The sequence below is a fragment of the Sus scrofa genome, chromosome 18, assembly GCF_054392235.1.
Source record: "Sus scrofa isolate SSC_HxYL_T2T_F1_AM1 chromosome 18, Sscrofa_HxYL_maternal_Yorkshire_Landrace_v2.0, whole genome shotgun sequence".
Taxonomy (NCBI): domain Eukaryota; kingdom Metazoa; phylum Chordata; class Mammalia; order Artiodactyla; family Suidae; genus Sus; species Sus scrofa.
The window spans coordinates 10,332,724-10,341,902 of NC_139400.1; positions in this window are offsets into that span (position 1 = coordinate 10,332,724).

Sequence of the window (9,179 nt, forward strand, 5' to 3'; positions counted from 1 at the left end):
TCCTGCACCCTCCCAGGGGACGCTGAGGGCTCGCGGGTTTGCTTCTGGCTCTGAAAGAAGCTTGGTCTCCAGAGAGACCGGATCTCAGGATGAAAAGAGACAGGATGGAAACGCGGGAGGGAGCAGGCGTCTCTGTCGGTTCCACGGGCTTTGTCTGAACTTGACTTTCAAGCCCCGCTGGGCTCGCGCTCCCTCCGCTGCCCTCTGCTGAGGGACGGCTTTGTGTGCAAGTCTGTCTGTCTGTCTCTCTGTCTGTGTGTCTCTCCTCCTCCTGACACGTCCACTTTGAAGGAGCAACTTGCACACAAGCCTTGGGCTCCGAATGGCACCACTTCTAATTCAAAACCACCTTTTTTGAACGTGTCCCCCCATCTCTATTTTATTTCCTGATATAATTGTAACTGTGATACAGTGAGAATCTTCATTTTTCAAGTCACCGGAAATAGCTTCTCCCTTTCAGATGCCCTTTTGTCAACCCGCTTCCATCCGACCGACGTGCATAAGCCTGGCGGCACGAGAGCCAGGCTCTTTCTTCTCCATCCTTACGTGACAGCGGGAGATGGATCCCCCCAGCAGGTGGGGGAGCAGCAGGGGGGCGGCCGAGCCTCTCGTGTACTCGTCCCAGCCTCTGCCTGCACCCTGAACCCCTTGTCCGTCCCCAGGTTTAGACAGAAGGAGGGGGCCATCCCCTCACCACGTCACAGCCCGGCCCTAGACAGGCCCAGCCCTTACCTGTCCAGCCCTGCCAACTGGGGCAGGGCCCCAGACCCTCTGCGACCCCTGCCACCCGGAGCAGCGCCTCCACCTGCTCATCAGCTGCCAAGGCTCTTACCTCCTTGGGCCCCTGAGCAGAGAGCAGAAAAATCCTGGCGTGGGGTTCCCACTGTGGCTCAGCGGTAACGAACCTCACTAGCATCTGCGAGGATGCGGGTTCGATCCCTAGCCTCCCTCAGTGGGCTAAGGATCTGGGGTTGCTGTGGCTGTGGCGTAGGCCGGCAGCCGCAGCTCGGATTTGACCCCTCGCCTGGGAATCTCCACGTGCTGGGGGTGCGGCCCTAAAAAAAAACAGCCAAAAAAAAAACAACCTGGCATGAGTGATTCAGCTGGCCAGTCTCTGCAGAGGTGGAGCCAGCAGACACCCCTGAACAGGGTTCCTGGGGCTTGGGGAGCGGTCAGTGGGGCAGGGGGCTTTCCTCAGGCACCAGGGGCTACCCAGGCCTCCCCAGCATCCTGCAGGCAGAAAGCTGTGTCCACTGTGTGACAACTCGGAGAGTCGCAGCCAGGTCACCCGGCTTCTGACCATCATGCAGCCCCAAGACGACGGCTAATGCCTTGCTTACCAGCATTTGAAAAATGTTTTGTGAGTTCCACTGTGCATTGCTTATTATCAGAATGCATTATCAGGAGTTCCCCGGTGGTACAGCAGGTTAAGGATCCGATGTCGTCACTGGTGTGGGCGTAGGTTTGATCCCTGGGGCCCAGGAACTTCCGCATGCCACGGGCGCTGCCAAAAAAAGAAAAAAAAATCTTTGTTCTAGAAAATATCACTGAGAAACAAAACAGTTTTTGAGAATACTGAGAAACAAGGCTTTTCTGAGCAAAATCCAGAAATCAAGATTTATGGGCAATTCCCACCGTCTCACATCGGATGCCACCCAGGAAGGCATCGGCCCCGCCCCCTCCAGGCTCCAGACTCTACGGGGGTGGGGACGCTGGGTGGGGGGCTGCCCAGGGCTCACAGAGCAGAGTGGGTGAGCGAGGAGGAGGGGGCTGGCCTCGGAGGACCCCAGCTGGGGTGCTGCTGGTGCTCGGCCTGACGGCCTATTGTGGTCAAGCTCCTTAGCCACCCGAACGAGGTGTCACCGGGGCCTGGATGGCTCGCGGGGGCCAGCACCTCTCTCTGCAGGGCAGCCGCTAACCCTGCAGTCTCCTGGACCGCACGCCGCTCACTGGCTGGGGCCGGGTTTCCGCCCGCTTGTCCGCTTAGCCAAGGGCCCTTGTGCAGTGCAGACCCCCCAAGCCAGCGTCTTCCTTTGCCCACTGGGGACCAAAGTTATTTTTAAAAACCTATTCTACACTGTGAGTTTGGTTTTGTCTCATTCCTGATAGTTTTTTGTTGTTGTGTTTTGTTTTGTTTTTTGTATTTTTGCCTTTTCTAGGGCCACTTCCCGCAGCACATGGAGGTTCCTAGGCTAGGGATCAAATCGGAGCTATAGCCACCGGCCTACACCGCAGCCACAGCAATGCGGGATCCAAGCCGCGTCTGCAACCTACACCACAGCTCATGGCAATACCGTATCCTCAACCCACTGAGCCAGACCAGGGATCGAACCCGCAACCCCATGGTTCCTAGTCGGATTCGTTAACCACTGAGCCACGACAGGAACTCCTCATTCCTGATAGTTTAGCAGTGTTGTTTTCTGCCACGAAAGGGCTTCTTGAGCTGGCAGCACCACAAGTGACATCGTCTCTGCAGAAAATACCTCCTGAATTTCAAACAACTGACTCGGTAACACACTTGTTATTTATATGCATTGTAACTCTGGAGACCCGTGCTCCACACATGACAAATGCTGCAACTTCCAGGCTGTGCATTCCCCAAAGTGACCCGTTTCCCAGCCACCTCACGCAATAGGAATCACCGTGACCCAGGCATCCAGCCCATCAAAGGCGCAGGAGTGAAGCAGCCCTGTGACAGCCGGAAGGCAGGTGTCCTCCGGCCCCCAGCACAGTCTCAGCACCAAGGCTCCCTCGGAAGTCACCCTGGGGTCAGATGCATGAGAGTTCATCAAGGACCAGGTCACAGGGACCTGTAAACTGCACGGCACTGGGCCAGCACGAGGCTGCAGATGATAAACAACTCACCAACTAGCGCAGGTTGGTCTCGAAGGAACAGCAGGACAAAGGCGGCAGTGGCTTTTAAAAATAAAATCTGAGAGTGTGGCACTCGCAAGATGCTCTCAGGCAGCCTGGGCAACCCTGGCTTCCTTCCCGCGGTGAGAGGGTCTCTGGACAGCCTCTCGTGGAAAAACAGAATCCAGGAGACGAGAGAAACAGGCGCGTCCCGCAGGCAGGACCATTTCCCAGTCGGATGTTCACCCCGACGCCCGGAACCTCAGCACCAGCTGGCGGAGACCAAGTGTCGGGGCTGGGGTGCCTCCGGCTTGGAAATGTCCTCATCCCCTGCGCGTGACGCTGCTCCAGGGACAGGGACCTCAGTGTCCTGGCCGAGTGAGCCGCGTGCTGGGTGGAGGCTTGTGGCCCAGGGGTGGCCTGAGCAGCGGACCAGGGGTTGGGGGGGCCAGCAAGGGGAGGAAAGTGTGCCCGGAGCTGAGAGGGGCAGGATTGGGGCGGGGTCAGAGAGGGTGGAGGCCCCGTCTGGCTCGTAGCTGAGTCCCCGGGTCCCAGAACCGTGCCTGATACCAGACAGCCCTCGAGAAATATTCATGGACTGCAAAATGGACGAGATATGAGAAGTTCAGGTCCGAGAGGTCTTTGGGAGAGGACCGCTTCCATCCACCCCCGCACCACTTCCCCGACACGTGCTCGTGCGCTCACACGTACGTATACACGCCACGCAAAGGCATGCACACACACCCATCCACGCACCGTGCTGCAGGGCCACGCACATGCACACAGAGGCCCAAAGGGGCTGCCTGATTTCCTAGGTCAGAGCACAGGCAGCATCTGGGGAACGAGGGAGGAAAATTCACCTAGAGATACGCTGGACTCCCAGACACGGGCACTGCAAACCACGTGGACCGTGGGATTCCTCACTTAGCCTGGGGCCCCATTTCGCCAGCGCAGGAAGGTAGGCATTAGCCATATGCACCAGCCAGTGGGAGCGACCGTGACCCTGAGTCTTCCTTGCTGAGGCTCCCCAGCCTCTGTGGGGCGGTCATTGCTCGGGAGAGGAGGGACGCCCACCGAACACAAAGGAAGCAGCCTGCCGGGTGGTGTCCCCTGCGCTTATGCCTCGGCCACAGCAGGTGGAGCTCAGACAGGGGGAGCAGCCAGCCCAGGCACAGAGGTGGCAAGCAGGCACCATGGCTGGACCCAGGTGTGCCCCCTCCAGGGCCTGCCTGCCCCGCTCAGGACACTGGCACAGGATGCTGGAGGTATGCAGGGGGCGGGGGGAAACCAGGATGCCTCACTGCTCACTTCCGGCCACATCTCTGCACGAGCTGTGGAATCAGAGCCGGTCCACCCCACGCACTCTGACTCTGTAAAAGCATTTTCATCCAAATCCCTCCACCTGACATGCCCTGTAGACAGAGCCAGCACAGAGGCCCCAGACACTCGCCCTGGGCAGCTGTGGTCTCCCAGCCCAGCCGGCGCACTGGGGTCTCGTCTGCCAAGTGCTCCTTACGGAAGCTCACACCCACCAGGGCCTGATCCAATTTTGTGCAGGATGGACCTGCGTGACTTCCGCAAATGGAAAGCTGACCTGCACCCTACCCGGACTCTCATCTGTCCAAAAGGAAACCGGGAATGTGGGCGCCACACCCGTGCAGAAGCAGGTCGCTGCATTTGCAGCCGCCTCTGCCCACCCCCAGCCCGGCCCACGCAGGAACCAACGCCTGCTGCCCCCTCTTGGTGTCCAGGCTAATTGCTCATGCTGAATCCACTCTGCTTTGTCTCCACTGCTGAAAGCTCCCCCGCTGGATTCTGAAGGTCACTCCCAGCTGAGGTCCAGGACCCAGCGATCACGAAATCTATGCCTATTTTCCTCCTGCAGTTTTACCCGGCAGGTGATCAGGCCAGGACTTGGGGCCTGAGCTGCGAATGGGCGGGGCTCCAAGAGCGGCCTTTGCAGCCACATCTGGGGTCTCACGGCAGGTGAATCAGAGGTGACAGGCTTTCAAGTGGCCACTAGTCTTCTCCAGTTTTATAGGCTGTTTCAGGTGCATGCAGGCGGTGATGGCTCACAGGGTCAAGGATGTGGGTCAATGCCACAAACGCTGTTGAGGGATTCTCCCCCTCCTGCCCCCGCCCCCAGACTCCCTTCCGTTTCCCCAACAGCACAAAGAGGGCGTTGGTGGCAAGAGTCACAGAGGGGTGGGGGCGAGGAGGGGCTTTCCAAGCACCCGTCCGGAAGCTGCGGGGAGCCGGGCCTCTGGACAGGATGGGAAGGACCCAGGGACTCAGCTCAGGCCTCCAAAGCCACGACTTTGGGGCGGGGACGAAATCGTGCAGCCAGGCCCCAGCCCCGGCCCCGCCCACACAGCCCGCCCCTCCCCCGTCCAGCCGGCGGAGCCCCCAGCCAGGGCTCATTAGCAGGTCCATCTCTCATCCAAGCTTCTGGGTGTGATAAAGAATTAGGTTTAGCAAATTAGGTGAGGAGAGGGCGTTTGGAAGTGACAGCACGGTGATGGATGCTGCTAATAAGCCTTCAGCCAGGAGAGTTCCCGCCCCCGCCCAGCACACCCCTCCCCGCGCCCGCCCCCGGGGCTCACCCCCGTGCGTTCATTGCAGAACCGTCACCCCCCAGCCCCCGCCACCCCCCCAACCAGGAGCACACGGCCAGGCCTGGAGGCTGTGCAGCTGCGTGTTTCTCCAGGACGTGATAGAACGGCTGACACGCAGGCCTGCCTTCCAAGGAGACTGGCCTTCCTCCTGGTCTCCTCCCGGGCCCCTTCCCCCCAAACCCTCACACATCCCTAAGCCAAAGCAAAAGGCAGTGATGGCCCCTCATGCATGGCCCGGGAGCAGGCCCCATCGGCCTCCCGCGGCCCTGCCGGGTTCCCTCTGTTTCAGAAGCCCAGAGGGTGCGGCCACTGGGATGGCAGGGCTGGCAGTGGGGGGAGTCCCGGCCAGGCAGATATGAGGCCTCAACTCACACGCCATGCAGCTCATGACAGCTGCTCCTGCCCTGGTGACTCCCCCGAGCATCTGCAAAAGCAACCCCACTGGCAGCCTAGTTCCATGAAGATATTCTAAGAGGAAAAACTTCCCAAAGCACTAAAGCATTTTTTTCTTTCTAATTCATCCGAGGTTAAGTACCTTCTGGGAGCAAAACGTTGTACTGGGTGTGGTGAGAATTCAGAGAAGTTAAGGAAACAGTTCCTGCCCTTCCAAAGGTTTCGGCAGAGGTGAGCGAGCAAGTGGCCCAAAAGGGTTCTGAAAACTAAAGCAGGGGATTGAGCAGCTAATTGTCCAAAGAGCAGGCGTGCAGCCGAGGGACTGCTCACTCGGTGGAGAGATTCAAGCCGCGGGGACTCCAGGAACGTGGGCACACTGGGGCGCAGAGGGTCTGGGCCTGGAGGGGAGCGTGAACCCCGCAGGCTTGGCGTCAGGATAAGGACTTAGGAATGTCCCCTGGAGGCGTCAGGAGCTGTCAGGAGGCCCGGCCAGAGACCACAGACATAGCAAAGCCACCTCTTGGGCTGAGCCGTCTTGGCAAAGAAGAGGTGATGGGGGGCAGGCAGCAGGGAGGCTGCTGTGTCCCTCTTGCAGGCCACCAGGCACACATATTTACCTCCTTCTACTTTTTTTTTTTTTTTTTTTTTTTTTGTCTTTTTGCCATTTCTAGGGCTGCTTCCACGGCACATGGAGGTTCCCAGGCTAGGGGTCTCATCGGAGCTGTAGCCGCCAGCCTACGCCAGAGCCACAGCAACGCGGAATCCGAGCCGCGTCTGCGACCCACACCACAGCTCACGGCAACGCCGGATCGTTAACCCGCTGAGCGAGGCCAGGGATCGAACCTGCGACCCCATGGCTCCTAGTCAGATTCTTTAACCAGTGAGCCATGACGGGAACTCCTCCCTCTACTTTTTTTTAAACAATGTTTTTTTGGCCTTGCTGCGGCATGCCGAAGTTCCTGGGCCAGGGCTCAAACCTGCACCACAGCGGTACCAATGCCGGATTCTTAACCGCTAGACCCCCAGGGAACTCCCCTCTCCCTCTCACATCAAGGGCAGCACAGATTGCGTCATTCCTGCTACTGACCAGCCTGCTTCCGGGGCGTGACCCCCAGCCCTGTCAGGTCGCTGCATCTCGGAGGCTCACCCCTCCCTCCTGTGTGTGAGGTCTTGGCAGGTGCACTGGGGTCCTGGTGGGAGGGGCTGACGGGAGACCCATGGGTGACGCCGCAGGCGAGGTGGAGCCCGCCTGTTGGTGGTATTAGGGAAGAGCCCTACCTGCGGCTGCAGGGCTGTGGTCCTGCAGGTGGAGGCTCTGGCGACGGCCTCGAGCGTCTCCCCCAGTGCTGTTCCCCTTTCCAAACCAGTCCCATTTCCCCGGGGAGGCTCATGCGAGGTCTCCACGTCAGCTACCAGCCTCCGCACACGATGCCCAGGTGTCTGTCCTTCCCCGGAACTCCACGTGGCGGGCTGCACCTGCCCTCTCCACCTAAGATCCCACCCACCCAAAGACCCCGGTTTGCCTCCAAAGTAAAGGGCACCTCCTTTGCCCAGGCCCCCAACCCACAGAGAGCCTTCCTGGAGTTTCCTGCCCCGTCCCCCCTCCTAAGATCCTCCAGACCCTCCCTCCATCCGGGCCATCGCCTGAAGCCACACTCACCACCTCCGGTTTCTGGGGGGGCCCCCCATCCTGGCCGGTGGCCTCAGCCCTGGCCTCTAAGCCAGCCACACCTCTGCCGCTCCATCTTCCCAAAGGCAAACCTGACTGCGTCCCTCGGACGTTGGCGGTTCTCGTCCCTGAGAGACAGCACCCAAGAGGCCCTTGACAACCTCCTGCCACCCTGCTGGCTCTCCCGGAAACCCCTGCTGACCCTTAAAGACCGGCTGGGTGTGGGGACATCGGCCTCCAGCCCCCAGCACTCACCTGCCAACCGCTCATATGTCCCTCAGCACAGCTCGGTCCTGGGGTTTCTTTACGTCCCCCCCGCCCCCCGACTGTGAACCGCCTCTCGCAGGGTGTCCTGTTGCTCTGATGTCCTCAGCGCCTTCCACTCGCTGGGCACGTGGTGGACATCTCTTGGCCTCAGGAAACCATAAGCTCCTTCCCTTTTGTTCCCCTGGCACTGGCACCCGCCATCCCTAAAATTCTCATTCCTATCCCGCCTTGTCCCGGGGGATCCGCAGACACTTTGATCAAAACTTCACAGACGCCTGGATTAGCTAAGAGAGCCGGAGGCTGTAAATTATAGATACATTCACTCCATCAACAAATACGTCCTCTGCTCGAAGGGCCAGCTTGGGTCCGGGGGCACGGCCAGCCTCACCCCTAGACATCCAAGGAGGCCCAGGTTTTGCTCGTTGATTACAGGTTTGCGCACAAGCAAACACCACCCCCTGGTTACGCGGGATCCCAGCTGGAAGGTGGCAGGAAGTCTTTTATCCAGTCTTTGAGGAAGAGTCCTCGAATCCCCGCCTCGAATCCTGCGCACGCGTGCCCACAGGCTCGTCCAGGAGCCATCCAGACCTCCAGCCATGGGGGTCAGTGGAAGGTCCCCCGACCGTGCAAAGAGGAGGCTACGCTGGATGCCATCGCAGTCCTGGCCCTGGGACTCCGGGATTCTGATGCTCTGTCCACAGGAGGGGACAATGAGCCATTTTGTGGAGCCACTTGTCTGAACAAAACTGCTAGGAGCCCTGGGCCTGGCCTCCGGGGCTCCCACTTGAGGACCTGGCCGAGCAGGAGGCTCCAGCGGGGGCTGAGGGAGTGGAGGCCTCGAAGGAAGCCCGGCTGGTTTTTGCTTCGTCCAGATGCTCATTCAGCAAACCGTCGGCCGGGACCGTACAAGATGCGGCATCCAAGAGCAGCACGGCGGCCGTGAGCAAGATGGGCAGTATCCCTGCCGCATCGCCCTCAAGTGCGGGGCAGGGACGGTCACCTCCAAGGTCAGGCTGAGAGGGAGGTGAAGCAGCTGGAGCGGGGGCCGCTCTCCAGGCGGCGGCTGTGCCACGTGTCTGGACCCAGAGGTGGCGCTGGAGCCCCTCAAGGGGGACGGTGCGAGTGCTGGGAATCGGTGGGACCCATGGTCGGACCCGGGACAGCCTTGATGTGCAGCCGCTGGACGGGCTGCAGACGCGGCGAGCAGGGGGTGGCTCTCAGGGGAGAGCAAGCAGGGAGGTTCCCAGCTCGAACCCCGTGAACGGGGCCAGCGTGCCGGCCTGGATGCCGGGTCTTAGATGCTCTTATTTCAGAGCCAAAGAGCCTCCGCTGGCTCTTCTCCCACCAAAGGGCTGCCGGTGCTCCGTCCAGCTTCCCAGTTT